Below are 22,495 nucleotides of genomic sequence, written 5' to 3' on the forward strand. Positions count from 1 at the left end.
GTTAATATAGTTAATTTATCCATTTTTACAGATTCATATATTTTTAACAACCAGTCTTCTTCAGAAGGAATCTTTGTCTCTTTCCATGGCTGAGCATAGATCACCAGTGAAGGCTTTTCAAAGTCCACCTAGGACTGCCAGAATCTGACTCTCTGATTAACTGTGACTTCCATCAAAGCTTTGAAAAGTTACTTTTATAGCTGTCAGAATCAATGCTAGCTGGCGGTTCTGGGAGATCTCCATGCTGGGTGAGAATTCTGCCTGCCTGACTCTGCTAGAGCAGGCTCTATCTTTACATCCCCTCCACTCAAGGCTCTAGAGCCGATTAACTCATAGAATGAGTACATTCCCTACACATTAGATTCATTTGAGTCCCTATATTGGAAGAAAGACAGGATATAACTAACTAACTAACTAACTAACTAAATAAATAAAATGTCGTATTAACAGATTTAAGATAGAGGTAGAAAAGCAGTATTCTGAGAGCCCCTATAGGAAGTTTGGGGGTATTTTTGCCACACTCAACTCCCCGTGGGAAAATTGAGATCTGGGGAAGGCCTTTTTTTAAAAAGGGAGTTTTCTAACTGAATTGTATCTAGCATTGCATCTATCTGTGTGCAATACTTCCAAAGGACCCTCATCTTTCCCTACCTAACTTCTTTTTTAAACACCAGAGGACCCTCATCCATTTCCCATCCCTTAAACTTCAGAACTGTTAGCTGTAGTGCTTTAACCCCCTCCTATTCCTGCCCTCCAGCTTGAAAGTTTGGCTTCAGACTGGCCACTTCCACCTGGATGAAAAAACAAACAAACAAGAAATACCTCTGCCACATTTTGAGGCATCCAAATTATGGCTGCCTGCCCTTTTAACTGTTGTAGAGTCCCCTATTTGAAATTTTGAGTTGATTCTCAGTACTGTATTTTGGATGAGCTGCGGCAGCTGCAGACATGCAGATACTCTCTTTTCTTATTATAGGTTATAAATATAATAAATAATTATATTTTAATCTCACTTTCCACTAAAAACAGCGCACAATGATGCTAACAAGATCATTAAAAAGTGCATTATAAGATGGTAAGATATTAAAATCATTGTAAAACTTTTAAAAGGCTAAATCTAAAAACAAAAATAAGTCTTCACACTCTTCCCAAAGGCTACAGAACTAGGACCACAGCGACTTACAGCTCACAGTCTGGAAGCAATACAGGAGAAAGTTCTTGAATGCCCATGACACAAAACCTTGTAGGTAAAGGAATTCTCAAGATCTCTCCACTGAAGATTAAACAACCAGGCAGATTCATACTAAAATATATGATCACTGAGATATCCACTTGCAAGCCATTTAGGGCCTTAAAATTTAAAACCAACACCTTGAACTGGGCCCAGAAAAAATGTAAAAATGCAGATGTTATTATTAATTCATTAATTCATTTTAAATCCTGTTTTTCTCCCAGTATGGGATACAATACTGGAATTATATAATCTCAGGTTGTTGTTATGTGCCTTAAAGTTGACTCTGATTTATGGCAATCCTAACATATTTTTTTTGTTTTTGAAAGATTCATTCAGAGAAGTATTGTCAGTGCTTTACTCCAAGGTTGACAGTGCAAAACCCAGTGGGGTTTCTATGGTTGAACCAGGATTTGAACCCTTACTTCTTGGAGTTTTAGTCCAACACTCAAGTCACTATACTATGATGGCTCCCAAGATCAAATACCATGCACTAAATAGCACAATCTATACCAATGGAAGCTTCAGGACACTCTTCATGGATAGTCACATGTAGAGTTCTTAGAAGAACTCAGGACATAATTACCTAATATAGAAAAGTACTCCAAACTATGAACTTGATCCTTCAAACACAGTGCAAGCTAAAACAGTTTAAATCCCACTCTGTGAACCAGCCTTTTTAATGATTAGCATTAATTCCATCTTACCGTAATTCAGTTTCAGCTTTTTAAACTCCCATCAATGCCATTATTGTACCAAAGTCATATTTAAGGGATCAACAGCTTCACTGGTCTTAGAAAGCAAAAAGCAACATTGTTTCCCATTAGCAGCATCCTGGGGATAAAGGTAACGGTTTCCCCTTTGACAAGAATGTCCAGTCATGTCTGACTGTGGGGGTGGTGGTGGTGTTCATCTCCGTTACCAAGCCAAAGAGACAGCGTTGTCAAAGACGACTCTGTGATCATGTACCTTTCCCCCGAAGTGGTATCTAATTATCTACTTGTCCTTTTACATGCTTTCGAACTGCTAAGTTGGCAGAAGCTGGGACTAGTGATGAGAGTTCACTCCACCATGCGCCACTTGGGTCTCTAACTGCTGACCTGCTGATCTTGCAATTGTCAGAATCAGTGTCTTAACCATTGAGCCACCACATCCCTATACTGGAGACATCTTGCTTCAAAGCTTCAAATGACCTCTCTCAGCATCTATTCAGTCAAGTGGAAGATGTAGGAAAGGAGGAAGACTGCATTACAGGTGCATTGATTCAATCAAGGAAGCCACAGCCCTGAATTTTTAGACTTGGACAAGGCTCTTGGAGGTCTCTCGTTCATAGAATGACCATAAATCAAAGTCAGCTTGACTGTAATCAACAACAAAGCACATTCACATAACTATTGGGTGGGGGGAATGCTAAAGCCCATAGTATTGAACAGTAGTCTCTTTAACACCGTCTGAAAATCAGGGTAAGAATCACTGCAATATTGTATTCCCAGTGTCTAGTATCTAGATGGCCTTGGGACACCACCAGCTTTCCACCCACCTAAGGGGCAAAACAGATCGCCCCTTGCACTGCCATCTGGGCTGGTTCAGAGGCCAGCTTTTTGATGCCACATGTTTTTAAGCAGCACAGAAGCTGGCTTCCAACTACCCAGCTGCTCATGTGTGGGCTGGCTTCTGAGTGCTCTGGCGTCGCAGCATGTACATGCCATCTGCTGCCAGCATGCCATAAAGCCAGCTTCTATCCTTGGAGGGGTGGGAAAAGCTGGCTCTCTGCTGGTGCAAAAAGGAGCTTCTCTCTGCCACTCCTTTTTCAGCTAACAAAAAGGCAGATTGGGGCTACAGTAGGAGATTGCAATGGCCCCAATCCATCTTCGAAAGGGGTGGCTTGAAACTGCCCCTTTGGGGTAGTCTGTTTCACCCCTTGGTCAAAGATGGAACATTCAAGGTGGCCTACAGTTTTCTGACAAGGAACAACAAGAACACATGAACCTATGAATCACCAAGTGTTACTTCAGTATTTCTCCAAAATGCCAAATGAGGAGATCAGTTTCTAGCACATTTCGTGTACAGTTGCCCCTCCGTTTTCATGGGAGATCCGTTCTGCAAAAATGGAGGCTTGGGCATATTCAAGCCTCAAAGGCTTGAATTGGGTGCACTGCTGGGTGTGTACGCCATTGAGACAGCAGAGGTCACCCCTCCTTGGGTATTCAAGCACACGGATCCCAAGTTAGTAGGGGTGACTGTATTTAAAAATGGCCATTTTAAAACATATGATGTGTTAAAACTGGGACATATGGCACATTGCATCTAGGGAAAATAATGAGGGTAACAACTGATCAGACTTATTTACATTTCTCTTACTTGTATTCTTTTGGAAAGGAAAACCCTGTGATGAACCTATGACCTTTGACAGAAAAAGCATGTATTCTGCCATTATGACTTGTTCCTCCCTTCTCATTTGGCCTGGATAACCACTGAAGTAAGATTATGTAGACTGTCAATTTAAATTCTGCTTCAAAAATCTCTTAATATCATACTTGACCTTTGTTCCTTCCATGGCCATTCCTTTGAGTTCTATAATATTATATGTTAGTTTCATAAAACGCTTTGTATTTTTTAATTTTAATTCCCTCTAAGGAAATGTAAATCTCATGAAATTTGTACTCTGCTACAATCTTTTTTGAAAGGTGGGGGTGAAAAGCACTTGCCATGTACTTCACTTCCTGCAGTAAATCTATTTAAAATATGACTCTTCTTAACATACCTTTATATTTGCTTAGGTGTATCATATTTTATGGGTTTTCTTCCTTCATATGTTCCAGACTTATAGATTCTCCAAGCACATAATTTGGCATAAGCCACCGAGGGACACTACAAGTCAGGAAGTGAAACCTTCAAGGAAATGGTTGTTTGTAACATGGCTGCAGCAGATTATGGGCATGCAAAAGAGGACTAGGGATCTGTAAATTGATGCAGCACTGCTGGCCTTATTTTAGTCATACTATGCCTCTTATACAGAATCCACAATGGAAGAAAAACAATTTTCATTTCCAAAGGTGTGGTGATATGTTCATGTTGAAGCCCTCAGCACTGGCATTTTTATATCTTTAAATATGTTACGACTCCCACATATCAATTTTCACAAACTGATGAAGCTGAAGATTCAGCTGGTTTACCTGATTTAGTTCTAAAGGCTTCAAGGTAATAAAATAGCATATTGTTGAAGGTTGGTGTAACAACACAGTGCTCCCCAAACTAACATGAACATGGTAGCATATGTGGTAATTTCAGTGAATGACACAGATTCAGAAAACATCAAAAGCAAGGATCAAGACTGTGTATCACTCCAGATGTTGCTGGAGTGCAAATCCCATCAGCCCTGGCAGAATAACTAATTAGTAATGGTGAGTGAGTAGTCCAACAAAATAAGGAGAACTACACATAAGGAGAACTTCTCATGATATAAGGCATGGAATATATATATTTTAGCATGCAGAAGATAGCATTTTCATATCCATTATTGTAATAGAGTGAAGTAATAAGGTAGCATGATTAAACTGGCATGTTCATGATGAACATTAGCACCAGCTCAAACAAGTTAAGATTTCTGCTTGGGATTTCTGCACAGGATGAGAAGCATATACAGAGTGAGTGTCCCTTATCCAGAAATCCAAAATTCAAAATACTCTGAAATCCAAAATTGTCCACATGGCTGGCTGAGAGTTTATTTTCAGATGGATCAATATACACAAACTTTGTTTCATATGTAAAATTATTTAAAATGTTGTTTATAAAATTACTTTCAGAGATGTGTATATAAAACAGAAATTTTGTTTTTAGACTTGGGACCCATCTTCAAGACATCTCATTATGTATCTGTACATCAGGAAAAAAAAATCTGAACTCCCAAACACTTCTGGTCTCAAGCATTTCATATAAGGGATACTGAACCTATATTAAGTAGACATTATTACCCTTCAGAACCAGAGATCCTATGGCTGGGCAGATGGGGCTAGAGATGTAAAATTTCTAGAAAATTTGAGACAATTAAAAAGTTGTTTTTCTTTTTTGAGATTTTATTTAAAATGAAAAATGCTATCTTTTCACCCTTACCTTGTTACTTTATGAACATATAATGCACTATATATAAATTGGTTAGAGATGAAATTATCATGTTTAATATGTTAAAATGCAGCTTATTCAGAAAATAATTGCATAGTGATTTTACTTTTTAAATTTGTACTTTGTTATAAATGGAGTTACAAGGTGCTGAACATAAAAGAACAAGGAAAAGAAACCTTCAATTAAAATAAACTATAAACATTAGTAAAACAAACAAACAAAAATTCTTTGTTTCCATTATTTCTCTGTAGCAGGAGTTCCCAACCTTTTTGACCCAAGGAGCCCTTATTTCTATGGTGGAGCCTCTGAGAGGCCTACCCTATGTCTTGCACGTTAATAGTGTTTAGGAGTATATATAAGAATATACTCTTATTCTTTAATTTCATTCAATTTTTATTTCTTTCCTTTTCCTGGAGCAGCTACAGAGCACCTGAGAAATGCTCTGAGTTGAACAGAAGATCTGTGAGTGCGAGGCCTTAGTTTGGCACTGGAAGAGTTCCCATTCAGCTACAGGAGAAGGAATGGTAAAATCCAGAGCAGATCCACCAACAACTCCTGCTATAGGTTAAACTCATTTCTTATTCTTGGCTCTTAGATGCTTCTCCATTATACAAAAGCATTGATCTGCATATCTATGGTTGTCACCCACTCATGTCCCTTGGATGACCTCAGCAACCACAACTGAGATCTGAACTGGTCTCTTCCCAGTATCCCTTAATGATCACAAATAAGACCACCACAATACTAGTACCATTTTAATTCTTATTACATTTCACTCCACTAGTCCAGCAATGTAGAGTCTTAAGTGATGTGCATGAACAGTCATATGATGCTCATACCTAGTAAAATTAATTTAAGGAACCATAAGATTATTTCTTTGTACAGAATTTTTCATTGCTAATTCAATCTACCATTTTCACTCCGTTTAATAATTATCCCCTTTTAAAGGATACCTAGATGATGGATGATGAATGCAACAACAAAGAGACAGCATGCAGGTAAATAATACACTTGGATGATGCTGGCCATGCTTTTAATGTAATGCAATTACCAACTGCTGTCTCTCCAATTGACACTTCAAATGTAGAGCCAAGAAGACTCTCTAATCAAGAGAGATAAACAAAAACAGGCTAGAGAGAAAACATATGGGAAAGTGCTAGAAATTTGGATTAGCACATAGATTTAAATTTAACTCACTTATAAAGGTAAGAGGAGATTGTGTCTTGCAGAAGAATTGGTGATGGCTGGGGATTACATTTCCAAAGGAAATACCTATTCATCTTCAGAGTGGTCATAGTGATGGAATTTCCCTTTTTTACAAAAGTGGAAACCCAATGTTCTGGACATTTACTCTGAAAATGTACTAAACAGTCAAAAACAATTATCTGACAGTGGGTGGTCAAAAAAGATTTCAGCATGTTTAATCCAGGTGGAAGAGACACATTTAACGTAACACTGTTGTATTTCTTGTTGTAATTTGTCTTATCATACCAAATTTGTTTACATTTCCCAGCAGCTGTAAAACTACTGATCTCCTTTTTCAATGTCTGTTAAATAACTTGTTAAACAGATGGTACTTTCAAACATGATTATATTTTGCTACAGGTGGACACCTCTTCAATCTTCATAGTAAAATGTTTGGGTGGTAATAGATTTCAGAATTCTTTTGATTCATTAGTGAGACATTAGTTGATTTGTGTCTTCCCTCCAATACATAGCAGATAAAGTACAACTTTTCCTGAAAAAGTCCCAACTGCCATTCTCCCAACTTAAAGGTGATTCTACACAAGCTTCCATGTTGTACTTGAGTTTAATCATTATTCTGGCATTGCCAGTGTAGACTTTGTGGCAAGGAGACCAGAAATAGATGTTCATTATAGCTGTTTTTTAAAAAGAACAAATCATGTGTTTAATCTGTTTATTATCCAGAGGCAGTTCTGACTTTAATGAGAATGTCACTTTTTATGTACTTTGCACTTTTAAGATGTGAAGTCATTAACAAGCTTTATTTTTGTATTCCAACTTCTTCATAGCATAAGGTGTGACTCACCATTCCTACTCAAAAGACTGAAAACAATGGCTCAGTTCCTGCACATCACTGTCTTTCAGTGCTATCTCCCCAAATCCATCTTGTAAAAAGCCCAGCCCTTCCCCCCAAAATGGTCATTTCTATGTTGTTGGAGAGCAAGGAAAGCAGTGAGGACAAATCCATTTATGGGGTGAAACAGACAAGCCAATTAAAGTGGCTCCCACCCAGTTTGAAGGTGGAATGTTTAGATTACACACCCCTCCAAAGCGGGCAGAAACTGGATTGAAGCCAAGCTAAAAACCAGACAAAAAGAAGCCACAATAATCCAACTCAAGGTGAAAAAGGCACACCTTTTAGATGGAGCACAGAAGAAAGGAGAAGAGAAGAAGTAAGATTAGAAAGAAGGTGAGGAGAAATGATCCGATGGACACCTTAATATGGAATTTATAAACAAGACCAATGATTAAGGTTAAAATGTTTAGATTATTTGTAGATTGCTCATAAATGATATGTTTATGTTTAGTTAAGTGTTGTCAATTGTTAAGTTGTGGTTTTTTGGTGTGGTTTTTTTTTTTTTTTTTTTGCTTTCCCCCTTTTTTTCTTATTTGTGATTTTATATGGGTGCTTTATGTTTTATGTGTAATTGTATAATTAAGCAATAAAAAACGATGGGGAAAAAAAGATGAAAAATGCACACCTTTGACCATGCATATAAATGCCACAGCGTGAGAGTGGTTCTGAAGGAGCAGTCCATCCTAACCCTAATCCTAAAGCTGGATATAAATGCACTGGTGCAGGTGCTCATTTAAAAAGGACAAAGCTGGCATTTCCAGTTGGAGTGGCAAAGCAAAAAAGTGAGAGTGTGACACCTCCAATGGAGATAAGTACAACATACACAAACCAGACAGTCCAGGAGGAGGCATGGGATGAAAGGGGGGAGGGGTGAAGGAGGCATGTAGGAGGTGCATATTTGTGCTTTGTCAGTGTTTTACTGGGCACACTGATGCTCCATTCCTTGTACTAGTGGAGGATCACAGGTGTGACTATGCAGCCAATCAAATGGGAAACAATCTAATGGGATGGCATCTAGGCAGCAGGCAGTCACCGGTGGTGTGTTTGTTTGAGAGTGCACATGCGTGGTGGAGAGGTAACCAAAATAATAATAATAATCTTCCAATCTTCCAATCTACTATCAGATGTAAAAGCTGTCTCTGCATATAACTTGAGCATCTGTGGGACAGGTGCAGTTGTGAAAATCCTAGTTCAGCTGTTATAGAAACAAAATGCAGTTATGTTTTTCTATGCAGAGCAAACATTTGAAGAAGGTAAATACATTCGGCCTCTATATCTGTGGACCTTTTATCCACAGAATGATGCATCCATGGCTTGAAAATATTCCAAAAATATATAAATTTCTAAAATCAAGCCTTGATTTTGCCATTGTATTACTATGCCATTGTATTTAATGGGACTTAAGCATCCACAGATTTTGGTATCCACAGGGAGTTCTGGATCCAAACCCCAGTGGATACCAAGGGCTCACTGTACACTACACAAGAAAGGGTGGAGAAGGAGAGCCTTTTCATATGTATGGAGGCTGCAGATGAATTAGAACATGTCAAATCAAGAATCTGAATTCATATCAATACATGCATAAGGATGGCATGTATTGATAATTCAAAATGTTCATGGTGGCTCTAGACTAACTTACAGACATGCCTCTAACCAGTTTAGGAATTTAAAGTTGAACAAGAATTCATGTGTAGGTCAACCTGCCTACCCAATGGACCACACTGATTCCTAATTTGGTGTATTTTCCAACATTTAACCTGGTAGATTTTAAGAGCTTAATTCCAGCTTCAAGTAATTCAACAGTGAACACAAGGGTTTTACCATGCCAAAGATGTTTTATGAGAAAGACTATAAAACTAGCTCATAAACCCATGCTTTCCCTAGTCAGCTCTGACTTAACTGGACACAGAATATACACCAAATAATAAAAAATGCAAAGCCTATGCCAAATAGCCATGGTGGAGGGGATCGACACTGGCATTTGAATGTGTGCTGAACTTCTCCATCTATTTGAGCACATGTTTAACTTTTACATTTGGATAAAGGGATTAGGCAGTGAGTAATGTCTGACAACCACTGTGCATGGTTTATTTGCTTTAAAACATCTGTTGGGTCTGCTGAAGATCAAAATCAATAAAAAATAATAAAATTAGAAAACACTGTTGTCCAACAATGCACAGTTCTACAAAGTGCTATGCTTGAAGACAAATCTTTGTGAATTGAGATTGGGGAGAGAGGAACTAAAGAGAGGCCAGAAGTTACTTTAAACAACACATGCTGCTTGGATGTCTGAAATGGCAAAATTCCAGTCACTTTAAAATTATTTGCATCAGTGATGCCAAAAGAAAAATACAAATGTGAAAAGAAGACAAACACAGGGAAGAGAACAAGGGACTAAATCAATATACAGATAAACTGGCTTGAAAAGCATTTTTTTAAAAAAAGATACCAAAAAAACCAAACACAGGAGACATAAAGGGTGTAGGTGGGAGAAAGAAAAGGAAGACCTTTGAGATGGAGGAACTGAAAAGTTTTGCTCTATACCCGAAGCTGTTGCCTCTTAAAGGGTTTCACTTCACTTTAAACAAACAGTGCATATGCAAAACATTTGGGTGGCCTTACATTTTCCATTCTTATGTACTTTGTGAAACATGATACCTGGAGGTTGTGTATTTGGAGGTCTTCATGGGAAATGTAACTATAACAGATGGATGGTGTTTCTACCCGTGCTTCTAAAATGGAGTAGTAGAAAGTCACTTCTGGATTAGTTTTGCCTAAAACTTGTCTTTGGATGCAAATGAAACAGGTTGCATCTGCACTGCAGAAATAATGCAGTTTGACACTGCTTTAACGGGCATGGCCTAATGCTATGGAAATCTAGGATGTGCGTTTTGCTATGGCACCAGAACTATGTAGCTCAGGAAAAGTTAAATATCTCAAAAAATTACAAATCCCAGAAATCCATAGCACTGAACCATGGCACTTAAAGCATTTAACTGCATTATTTTTGCATTGCAGATGTAATCATAGTCTTTTAAATTTTTTAAAAGGCTTTTAAAAATTAGCTTTGTCCATATCTTTGCTGTTAGGCATTGGTTAGATGTTTGTTTGTTAAATTTTTTAATGTGATTTTCTTTATGTGATTTTCATTGTGTTTCTGTATATTTGAATGTATGGACTATTTGGGGAATTCTATAAAAATCAGGGCTTGGTTATTAAATAAAGAATCTAGTATGAATTTCAGCATCACCCTTGCTAATATTTGTACTGCCATGCAGCTTTTCTCAATTCAATCTTACTTAAAAATATAATTGTACTTTCACTATTTGTAACATATTTTTGGATGGATGTTTGGTTATTGCACCTAAATTAATCATATTTGGAAAAGGAAACAAATGAGCCAAGATCAAAGGAACTATTTTAAGTGTGCCTGAAGGCTTGAGTATAATCAGTGGCAATTGATCCCCCTTTATTTATTTATGTATTTAATTATTTGATCCATATCTAGCCATTCCCAATCATGGGACTGAAAGTGGGTCACAGTATAAGTTAAAACAAAATACAATTATTTTAAAAACAGTAGGCTCACTAGATTTAAATGCAAACAGATGCCTGGCTACCACCAAGACTTGGGGCTCCGGGCACAGGACTGAATCCAAGAATACACCCAAGCTATGAGATTTCAGGGGTATAACGTCATCCAGTACAGGCAGAATCCATATTCTCTGATCTGCCTTTTGATTGACCAGTTGCACCCCTGTCTTTTCTGAATTAAGCTTCATTTTCTTTGTCCTTATCCCAACCATTATTGATAGGTCAGCACTGACATAGCTTTCTTGGAAGTAGATGGAGAGAGCTGGAAGTCTTACTTGTGACACTGATCCCAGAATTGCAGACAACATCTTTCAGTAGTCTCCTATAAATGTTAAATATCACCTGAAACAAAACTGAGCTTTTAAAAAGATTCCACACTACCTAACTTCTCCAATAGTCAATTAGAGGTTCAAAAACAGAGCTTAAATCCATAAAAATATTAGAACAAATAAAAAATAACATAACCCAGCAGGAAAAAAAAAGAATAAAGCAAACAACTGAAAACCATGAGAAGGAAAAAAAAGATCTAAATTGCATTAAACAGAGTTTAAAACCTTAAGGACTACAAAGAATGGCAAGGTATTCATCTGGCACACTAAAGACCACAATAGAGATATAAGAAGAGCAAATCTTATTTTTGGGATCCACAGAGTCTATAAAAAGCCAGCTCTGGCACACTCACATTTGCTCAGTCTGAGATGAGGCAAGGAGGCTGCTGGATTTCATACTGATCCCACAACAGAGTCTAGCCATCCTGCACATTCTAGGCATCCTGGTTGAGCCACTGTCACTCCAATCACCCCCTGATTGGAGTTCTGCTTCTGGACCAGTAAGAAAATGACTTCCCTCCATCTTTCTACAAACTACTACCTTTAATTTCATTAGTTCTTGCGTGTGTGCCTGAATGTTTGTTTGCTTGTATGTGTGTTGGTTATTTTCTTAAAAAAACTATAAAACCTATTTTGATTTGTCTCTGGAGCTTTGTGTGATTTGGAACTGGTACAAATAGGGTTAAGATCTCAAGGCCGACTGTTGCCCTGGCCAATATCCAAGCTATTAGAATCCCCCCAAATGCATTAATTTGTGTGTACCTTCTCAGGATCCCTGTGATTTTAGGTAATAGGTGAGTATTCTGTGAAAGAGAATTGAACTGCAGAGGAGTTGTCCAAGGTGCTGAACACCACCTCCACAAATGGTTCAGCACCTTGGATAGCTCCTTAATATTTGGACCCGGGAGTCACTAGTTGACATTGGGTTTGTGATCAAAACAAAAATACAAAAGTGAAGTCATCCAGGGTCACCATTCTGAAGTAGCATTTCCACCTCCACTACAAGGCATTAAAACTTCAAATCATTTTTCTGGTCCTCTTGTAGTTTAATCCCCAATTGGTAATGAATACATCTAGATAGCAATGTGCATGCCATGTAAATATAATTCATGGAGACACAGAACCATGGTACTATTTTACCTTCCCATTCTTTACAACAACTTATGCAGATGCAAATGTTTCTAAATGAATTCAAAATGCAAATATTTGCAGTCTGGAACTACTATTATTTATTTATTTATTTATTTATTTATTTATTTATTTAAACCCTGCTCTTCAGCCAAAAAGCTATCAGAGCGGTTTACAAATTGTTAATTAGACGGTTCCCTGCCCTCAGGCTTACAATCTAAAAAGACAAGACACAAAAGGAGAAGGGAATGGCAGTGGGGAAGGGGGAAAGTCCAGCAGATCTTCTCTCCCTCAGAGGCCTGGACCATAGCAGATGGACTGGAGGAAGGGCCGCCTTCTTTTCAGGCAAGGCCTGATGGATCTGGCTTGCCTTCCTTTCCCTCTGGATGATGGTGGACGGAGGGAAGGCTTTCTTCTTTCAGGCAAGGCCTGATGGATCTGGCTTGCCTTCCTTTTCCTCTGGACGATGGTGGATGGAAGGAAGGCTTTCTTCTTTCAGGCAAGGCCTGATGGATCTGGCTTGCCTTCCTCTCCCTCTGGATGATGGCGGATGGAGGGAGGGCTTTCTTCTTTTAGGCAAGGCCCAATGTATGTGGCTTGCCTTTCTCTCCCTCTGGATGACTGTGGGTGAAGGGAGGGTCTTCTTCTCTCAGGCAAGGCCTGATGGAACTGGCTTGCTTTCCTGCCCCTCTGGATGATGGTGGACAGATTTATTTTTATTTATTTTAAATAGAGGAAATGTCATCAACATATTATGCTTCACAGTAAGACAGACTATAGTGGATTAATACATGCAGCATACAGCAGATGAAGAAGGACCTCCCTCAATGTGTAATGGTAGCCCTCAAGCAAGGCTCCTTGATGAGGAGCTGTCATGGCCAGCCAAGAACAGCTCTCGGAGGAGGAGGATGAAGAGGGGCCTCCTCCAGAGCAAGAGCTAATTGAGGCTACACCAGGTGCTCATCCTGCTCTGCCAGGTCCCAGCTGTGATCTCCCAGCCTCAGAGGAGGAGGCCCAACCAGGTCCTAGTGTTAGTGAGCTGCCTCGTGTGGTGCAACAGCCTAGTGGTGACTCTGGGGAGGAAGCTTGCCTGGAGGTGCCTACTTACAAACAGCGAAGGGCTGAGAGTGCTTGCAGGTGCAGATCCAGGAGAATTGCAGAGAGGCAATCAGCAAACCAGCTGCAGGTGACACGGGGGAGAGTTTCCCTTACTTAAGCTGTAGAAAGGCCTCAACTCCGTGCCAGAGTTTATTGCATGATCCCTTGGTGTGATTGCTGCTGGCACTGGCTCCTTGTATCTTGACTCCTTGTTGCTTTGACCTCAGACTGGACCCTTGTTATCTTCTGGCTGCTTTGACCTTGGACTACTTTGACTACTCTGACTCCCGGTATCCTGACTTCGGCTTGTCTTTTGGACTACTCTGACTTCTGGTATCCTGACTTCGGCTTGGCTTCTCGGACTGCTCTCACGCTTACTCCTTGCAAGGTCTGTGTCCTGCTTCCACTTGCTGGGCTAAGCCATTCTTATAGGCGTGTGTCTGTGTGTGCTGGCTGCAGTCTAGGACAGGAGCCAGTGATAAGGATATGGGTTTTGCAAAAATGTCTCTATTTTTGGCTGTAAAATGCTAAAGAGTGTGCATCTCTACAGTGAAGTGACCCCTGAAAGCCATTCATCTATAACATCCTAATAAATGATGATGACAAGAGCTTTACTATTTCTTTATGGTAAAGAAATGGTCCAAAGGTAGTGAACTATTTCAGTTTCAACTGATGGTTCACTGTCAGTTATGGCAAAAGCAATGAAGCCCTCCCAACTTCTTTTCAACTATTTCTTTTCAAGCACAGTGGTAGAATTATGTTGTTTAAAACATACAGTGCCATCTCTTCTGTGATTGCTAACAACATTCTGAAGTCATTATACTGGGGAAAGTGCTATTGAAAGCTCAGTTATTCTTTCAGTGGTGTGTGCACATGTTCTAAACATAACAGAATTGTTGCATTTCCCGTCATAATACATTTTATATACATTTTTGATATATGCTGTACAAATTGCATACTGCACTTTAAAAATATTGGCCATATTCTACAGCACCTACTTAGTTATGAATACATAACAAAGTAACCTGGCCTGACCTCTAAAGCAGCAGTTACACACAGAAATGGAGGCCTGTTCACTTGGCAACTGGGGTGTAAGAAGATGATGTTTCTTCCACTCTCTTCTGCCAGTGAGCAAGGATGCTACAATCAGAAGTAGGACCACCATTCCAATTCCTTTTTATAGCCTTGCTCATTGGCAGGAGTGAGGTGGAAACATTCTCCTGAGCCTCCATTTCTTGATGAAGCTGCTAAGCTGCTACCTTATAAGGTAGGTTTGGGAGAGCATTTACAAATGAATTGGGACTCACAGTGTAAGTGAATACAGAGCAATTACAGATCCATAACTCTAGGCTGCAAATCCATAGCTGCAACACATCCATTTACATCTAGCTGTGTGCATGTGTATGTGCATGCACACACAGACACACACACATTTCACCATACAAATGGGGCCTAAAGCAGCATGCTGTAGTGTGGAGTGCAGTAATTTCCAGACAGAAAAACAAAATTAATTCCTTTCAGGAGACTCATTCTGTTGTCCCTCTGTCATGTTTTCCATTTTAATACTGAATATCTCATGTCCACTGAGCATGTTCAGTTCTCACTGGGGCTGTTTTTGCAATGACTCCTTCCCTAATAGATAGGCAGGTGATTTCCTTCCCCAATTGAAAGCATTGCACCTTTAAATCACCCATCCACCTTTTCAAAGTGGCTTCATCTCTCTGACTTGGTGGTAAGTTAGGGAGCATTCACCCATCAAAATAATATGGAATGAGACTTGGAAAGATTGCTAATTAAAGTCAAAGAAGGAAATGTAAAGTCAGGACTAATGTTAAAAAAAAAGTAATGACTATGGAGGATTGACATAAATTCACCCTAGATAATGAAAAATTGAAATGGTTAATGATTTTCCAAACCTTAGATCAGAACAGACTTTATTCAGAAATCATTGATCAGAACAGAGACTTTATTCAAGAAACCAGAAGATTAAGACTGGGAAGGGCAGCTATGAAAGAACTAGACAAAGTGTAAAGATATACAGCTGAACATTAAAGTTAGAATTGTCCAAACCATTTTATTTTCCACTAGCATGTAGAGAGAGATGTGAGAGCTGGACAGTGAAGAAAGCAGATAGGAAGGAAATTAACTCATTTGAGATGTGGTGATGGAGAAGCATACTGAAGGTACAGTGGATAGCCAAAAACACAACCAAATGGATCCTAGAACAAATCAAGCCTGAACTCTCCTTGGAAGGCAAGATGACTGAATTGAGGCTGTCATACTTTAACCACATCAGAGAAGGTATGACTCTTTAGAAAAGGATGATGCTGGAAAAGGCAGAGGGCAGTAGAAGGAGAGGAAGACCACATGCCAGATGGATAATTCAATTAGATTCAATCAGGCCTGAGCAGAGAGGTAGAGGATATGGGGCTTGGAGTTGGCTCATTCACAGGGTTGCCATGTGGTGAGGTTGACCTGGGGGCAGCTAACCAGCCAGGTCCAGATCTCTCTCTTCCCCCTTCCTGCCCACCCTGAGGATATCTCATGCCTGATGACATCATCTTATGTATAGATGGCCACAGGCACAGTTTTGGACATATAAAATGGTAAACAGAGATTGACTTCACTATTAACCTGTAATAGATTATATCCATATACAATATATCATAGTACAAATATATATTGAGAGCCAGTGTGGTGTAGTGGTTTCAGCATTGGACTATGACCTTGAAGATCAGGTTTGAATTCCTGCTCTGACATAGAAATCCATTGGGAAAGGCACACTCTCTCATCTTCAAAGGAAGGGAAAGGCAAACCCCCTCTGAACAAATTTTGTCAAGAAAATGACTTGAAGGCACACAACAACTAACATCAATATATATTATAATATCTTTATTGGAACAGGAACAAACATGGAGCAAGAAATATTCTTTCTTTTAAGTTTTACTTTAGAAATACATACTTCTTTCAATCTGGAAACTTTCTACATTCAACACCCCCCCCCCCAAAAAAAATAAATAAATTCTAATATATGTTTTCTAAAGTTAAACAGCCAGCACAGCCTATTTCCCATCATCTTGCAGCTGACAAACTTCTAGAGGTGCTTCTCTAAAACGTAACAATGAAAGTGCTGGCATATAACCAGGTGGTGTACATCACTTAGCTGCCTTTTTATAAATGTTATATGAATCTGTGGCTTTTGGTGGGGCAATAATGGAAAGTGAGCCATGGTGTTAGCTTTCCTAGTCCTACAGCCCTTCTAAATATTTAATATTTAATATGTAATAAAATCAGATTTTTTTCTGGGACAGCTCTCATTTCTCAAAAACACCATCTGCATGTTCTGGCTATGCCAGAAAAAGAATATATATTTAAGAATGATGGTCTCTTTGTGTTCTCTTGAAAAAAAGTCATTTTTGTACAATGAAAACATCCTTGCTTAAGTAAATAAACATAGGTTACTTGTATAGCAGCCTTTTTTCTTGGAATTGCCATATGCCACTCATTCATATCAAACAGAGAATCCAGAAGACTGTTGTTGTTGTTGTTGTTGTTGTTGTTATTATCATTAACCTTTATTTATAGCCCATGTTTCTTGTGTTCTGTGTTTTAAAGACCTGATATATTTCGCTATAGTTTGTATTTGTTAATAGACAGATATATGAGTGTTCTTTTTGGCATGGAGTAGGAAAGCAATTGGTCCTTCTTTGGCTCATGGATGGGGTCAAGCTGGTTTTGCCTTTGTGACTATGCTCTTTCTGGAAATCAGTGGGTTCAGCTTCCTTGTGATCCTTGATCTCAAAGCTGATGTCGCAGGCTAGACAATGCATCCCATGCACTCTGCAGTGCCAGATACATTAATCTTACACATAGAATCATAGAATCATAGAGTTGGAAGAGACCACAAGGGCCATCCAGTCCAACCCCCTGCCATGCAGGAAATCCAAATCAAAGCATCCCCGACAGATGGCCATCCAGCCTCTGTTTAAAGACCTCCAAGGAAGGAGACTCTATCACCCTCCGAGGGAGTGCGTTCCACTGTCGAACAGCCCTTACTGTCAGGAAGTTCTTCCTAATGTTGAGGTGGAATCTCTTTTCCTGTAGCTTGCATCCATTGTTCCGGGTTCTGTTCTCTGGAGCAGCAGAAAACAAGCTTGCTCCCTCCTCAATATGACATCCCTTCAAATATTTAAACAGGGCTATCATATCACCCCTTAACCGTCTTTTCTCTAGGCTAAACATACCCAGCTCCCTAAGGCGATCCTCATAGGGCTTGGTTTCCAGACCCTTCACCATTTTAGTTGCCCTCCTTTGGACACGCTCCAGTTTCTCAATGTCCTTTTTGAATTGTGGCGCCCAGAACTGGACACAATATTCCAGGTGGGGCCTGACCAGAGCAGAATATAGTGGCACTATTACTTTCCTTGATCTAGACACTATACTTCTATTGATGCAGCCTAAAATCGCATTGGCCTTGTTAGCTGCCGCATCGCACTGATGACTCATATTCAACTTGTGGTCTACCTGGACTCCTAGATCTCTTTCACATGTTGTCTCCTTAAGCCAGGTGTCCCCCATCCTATATGAATCAACCCTGATTCATAGTGACCCTGAGGATAAGCCATATCCAAAACCACCTATCTACGGCTCTTCTTAGGTCTTGAAGATTCATGCCAGTGACCTCCTTGATTGAGTCTAGCTATTTGCCATGTCATCTTCCACTCTTTCTAATGCCTTCTACCTTTCCTAACATTGTTGTCTTTTCAAATAAGCCATGTGTTCTCATGATGTGGCCAAAGTACAACAGTCTCAGTTTAGTCATCTTGGCTTCCAGGTAAAGTTCAGGCCTAACCTGTTCAAGGATCCGTTTGTTTGCCTTTTTTGGCTGTCCATGGTTTTCTTAGCACTCTTCTTTGGCACCACATCTTCAGTGTGCTGATTTTCTTCTTTTAAGTTTTCTATACTGTCCAGCTCTCATATCCATACATGATGATGGGGAATGGCTGGGATGATTCTAACTTTAGTGCTCAGTTGTATGTTTTTACACTTTAGGACCTAGTCTAGTTCTTTCATAGCTGCTCTTCCCATTCATCATCTTGGACAAAGATTTGAAAATTTGCATATATATATATATATATATATATATAATGATGATGTTTTATATCTCAACATTTCCCCAGTTTGTGAGTCAAGAAAGCATACATCGGTCAAAGCAAACATAGTTAAAAATTCACAACATACAAAAGTTAAAAAAACAAACTACCCACTGGTACTCAAACTTTTTACCCTTGGGCCCTCCTTTACATCTTCATGTGGACATCACTCCCCCCCCCCCCCCATTGATGTAGTACATGAATAAAAATAATAGAATAGTAGAGTTAGAAGAGACTACAAGGACCATTGAGTCCAACTACCTCTATGCAGAAATATACAATCAACACACTCCCGACAGATAGCCATCCAGCCTCTGTTTAAAAACCTCCAAAGAAAGAGAACTCACCACAATCTAAGAGAGTGTGTCCCACTGTCAAACACCTCTTTCTGTCAGTAAATTCTTCCTAAAGTTGAAGTGGAATCTCTTTTCCTGTAGTTTGAATCTGTTGTGCTGGGTCCTATTCTCTGGAGCTGCAAAAAAGAGCTTGCTCCACCTTCAGCATGACACCCTTTCAAATACTTAAACAGGGCTATCATGTCACCTCTTAACTTTCTCTTCTGCAGGTTAAACATACCCAGCTCCCTAAGCCTCTCTTCATAGGGCATGGTTCCCAGACTCTTATTTTCCACACAAAATAAATATTCTGTTTATGTAGTGTGTGTATTTTAATTTGCAAATTCATGTATTTTCATATTTTAACATTTTATAAGAAATAATATCCTTCAGATTAGAATGCTTCATTTAAGTAAATTCAATATTCAGCTCAATGCATATGTAAATTTTACAGATAAAAGGGTTTTGGGAGAGGAGGAGAAGAGATCAGAACCTTCAAGTATCAAACCCCATTTGAGCAACTCTTGCATCCTGTCCAACTGTTTGAGAACCACTGAAATAAACCATCATAAAATTAAAAACAGTGGAAAACATAAACCATAATCCAGAAGAAATAGAAGTCCAGAATATTGTACAAGGCTTATTTCCCCTTTTAAAAAACTCATTAAAGGAAGTTCTGGAACAAAAAGTGTTTTACCTGCTTGCAGAAAGATAGTAAGGAAGGTGCTAGTTTTGATTCTCTGGGAAGGTAGTTCCAGAGCCTGGGAGCAGCCACTGAGAAGGTCCTCTCCCATGTTCCTACCAAAAGTACCTGTGAGAGTGTTAGGACAGAGAGAAGGGCTTCCACAGAAGACCTCACTATGTAGTCTTTCAGCTAGCCTGGACCTGAGCTGTATAGGGTTTTGTAGGTCATCACCAGCATTTTGAAATATGCCTTGAAATGAGTGGGTACGCAGTGGAACTGTTGCAGCAAGGCACCCAATTGCTTCCCAGCTAACAATTATACAAGTATACATCCTAGTGGCCATGTTGGCCGGGGAATCCTGGCTGTTTCAATGCAAAAAGTAACTTTTACACATAAAGCCAATTGGAAGGTCTCTAAGCCTTCTATGACTCAAAAGTACAGTAATATTTTATTTTCTGAGATGCCACAATACCTCCACATGAAGCATTTATTCTGAGTATTGTTCATCAGGTTTATATCACAATTCAAGTCTGCACTGGCAATTTGAAATGTTTCAAAGCTCCTGAGGGTCACATACCACAAGAGAATTTATAAGGAAACACTATACTAATTGGTACTATTTCTTCTTTATTTCTAAATCAAGGCTTATAGGTGCCTTGGGGTATAATGGAAGAGCAATTTTATGAAGCTATTTTATTTCTTCAACATTAAATGGATTGTGCAAGCCAGCAGTGCTTTGCTTTCAGTATAACCTAGCTCTTTGAAATAACCTAGTTGTTTTAAGTACTCTACGCAAGGACAGAATAAATCTTTACTTCCCTTAAAATAGGGAATCATGCAGCCATCCAGATGATGTTGGATTGCAACATGTGTCATTCTTCTTCATTGATTATGGTAGCTAGGGCTGATGGTAGTTACAGATTAATGACCTCTAGATGACTGCATGATTTCCATCCCTTAAAATGTGGTTTTGCTTATCAGTGGATACTTGTGGGTGAATTGTCAAGCTACTTATTTATTTATTTATGACCAGGAGTCCATTCACGATACATAATTATAATGTTACATTGCACTTTTCATGGCAACATCCTCTGGAACCTGGGGATTAGCAGTTTGGAGCCCACTCACTCCCATGCCAGCATTCTCTGAAGATGCCAGCCACAGATGCTGGCAAAACATCAGGAATAAATTCTTCTGGAACACAGCCACATAGCTTAAAAATCCCACAAAAAAACTATGGATTCCAGCTGTGAAAGCCTTCAACTTCATTTTGTTGTTGTTGTTGTGTACCTTAGGAGACCCTAAGATGAACCCATCATGAGCTTTTCTTGGCAAGATTTGTCCAGAGGGTGTTTGCCTTTACCTTCCTCTGCAGCTGAGAGAGTATTACTTGCCCAGGGTCATCTAGTGGGTTTCTATGGCTGAGATTTGAAATCTGGTCTCCAGAGTCCTAGTCCAATGCTCAAACCTTTACATAATGCTGACTCTCTAGAAAAAATTATATAACTACTATCAATTTTCATTCAAAAACTGTAAGTTCACACAGAGCTTGGTAACACATTCTAGAGCACAGATTTTTGGATTTAGTAACATTTTTTTTTGGTGTGGTGTTTCTGAAGGTATATTAGAAGAAGAAAAACCCTAAAATTACACTTAGCTAGCCAATAATCCTTAAGTGTTGTAATATCTGATTTTAAGTTTTCATTTCCCAGTATTACAGTTTGATAACTCCTCTGAGAAAATTATTTGGTTTTATTGTCAGGGTGGCCATACTTAATAATGGTGGGATTTTACAAAAGGTTTCATGAGGCTAGGTTGTTCTATTTTTTCCTTTCTTTTAGTAATATCAATATTTGTTTAGCTTTCGTGTACTGAAAATGATGAAAGACTGTTGAGCCTCCAGTTTCATTCACAGGATTACTGTTTATATGCTACGTTGCCTAGGGTACAATTAAGTCATCTCATTATACTTGCGGAACCAAAGTACATAGGGATGTACACCTGCTAAGTGACCACCAAGGGCTCTTGCACACTCTAAAATTATAACTCTGTGATTCCACTGTAACTGCTATGGCTTCATCCTATGGAATCCTGGGATATCAAAGTACAAACACTTCGCAGTTTGTAATTACCAGACAAAGTCAGCACATAAATATCCCTTTTCTCCATCAGCAGAAAAGAAAACAATAGAAATTATTAATTCTTACATACAAAGAAGGAAGGAAATAGGTGAAGATTTACATTCTAGCTTTAAAGTACCGTTATAGGAATCAGATTCAGAAGCAATTTGGCATTCAGGTGGGCAATGAAAACATTCTTATTTCATTCCTCTTTTAAAGGCTTTTTATATACTATTGAAAGTTTTTGACTAAGCTTCTTCTGATTTTTAAGGCATTAGGTTTAATGTTTGTACTTCAATGGTGTTTGAGTTTGACAGAAAGTGGTATAACATGGTATAAAATACTTTTATAAATGTCCAGAGAGACAACTGATTGTAACTAAGAATTTTTACAATGTTTACTGGGTATTCTAAATCCCTAAAGGTCTCACTGCTTTTTCTACTTTCAACATTAAAGATGTTTTTGAGATTCTTGGCAAACAGCCTACTAGGTGCCTTTGGAACCAATCACATTTTACAAGGAAGCTTCTGAGATCCTTTATAGAAAGACAGATGATAGAATGTTCTTTCGTTGATTTTTTTTTTAATGTACCAATTGAG

This window comes from Sceloporus occidentalis, unplaced genomic scaffold, assembly GCF_023333645.1.
Source record: "Sceloporus occidentalis isolate IW3139 unplaced genomic scaffold, rSceOcc1.0.p SCAF_2, whole genome shotgun sequence".
NCBI classification, from domain to species: domain Eukaryota; kingdom Metazoa; phylum Chordata; class Lepidosauria; order Squamata; family Phrynosomatidae; genus Sceloporus; species Sceloporus occidentalis.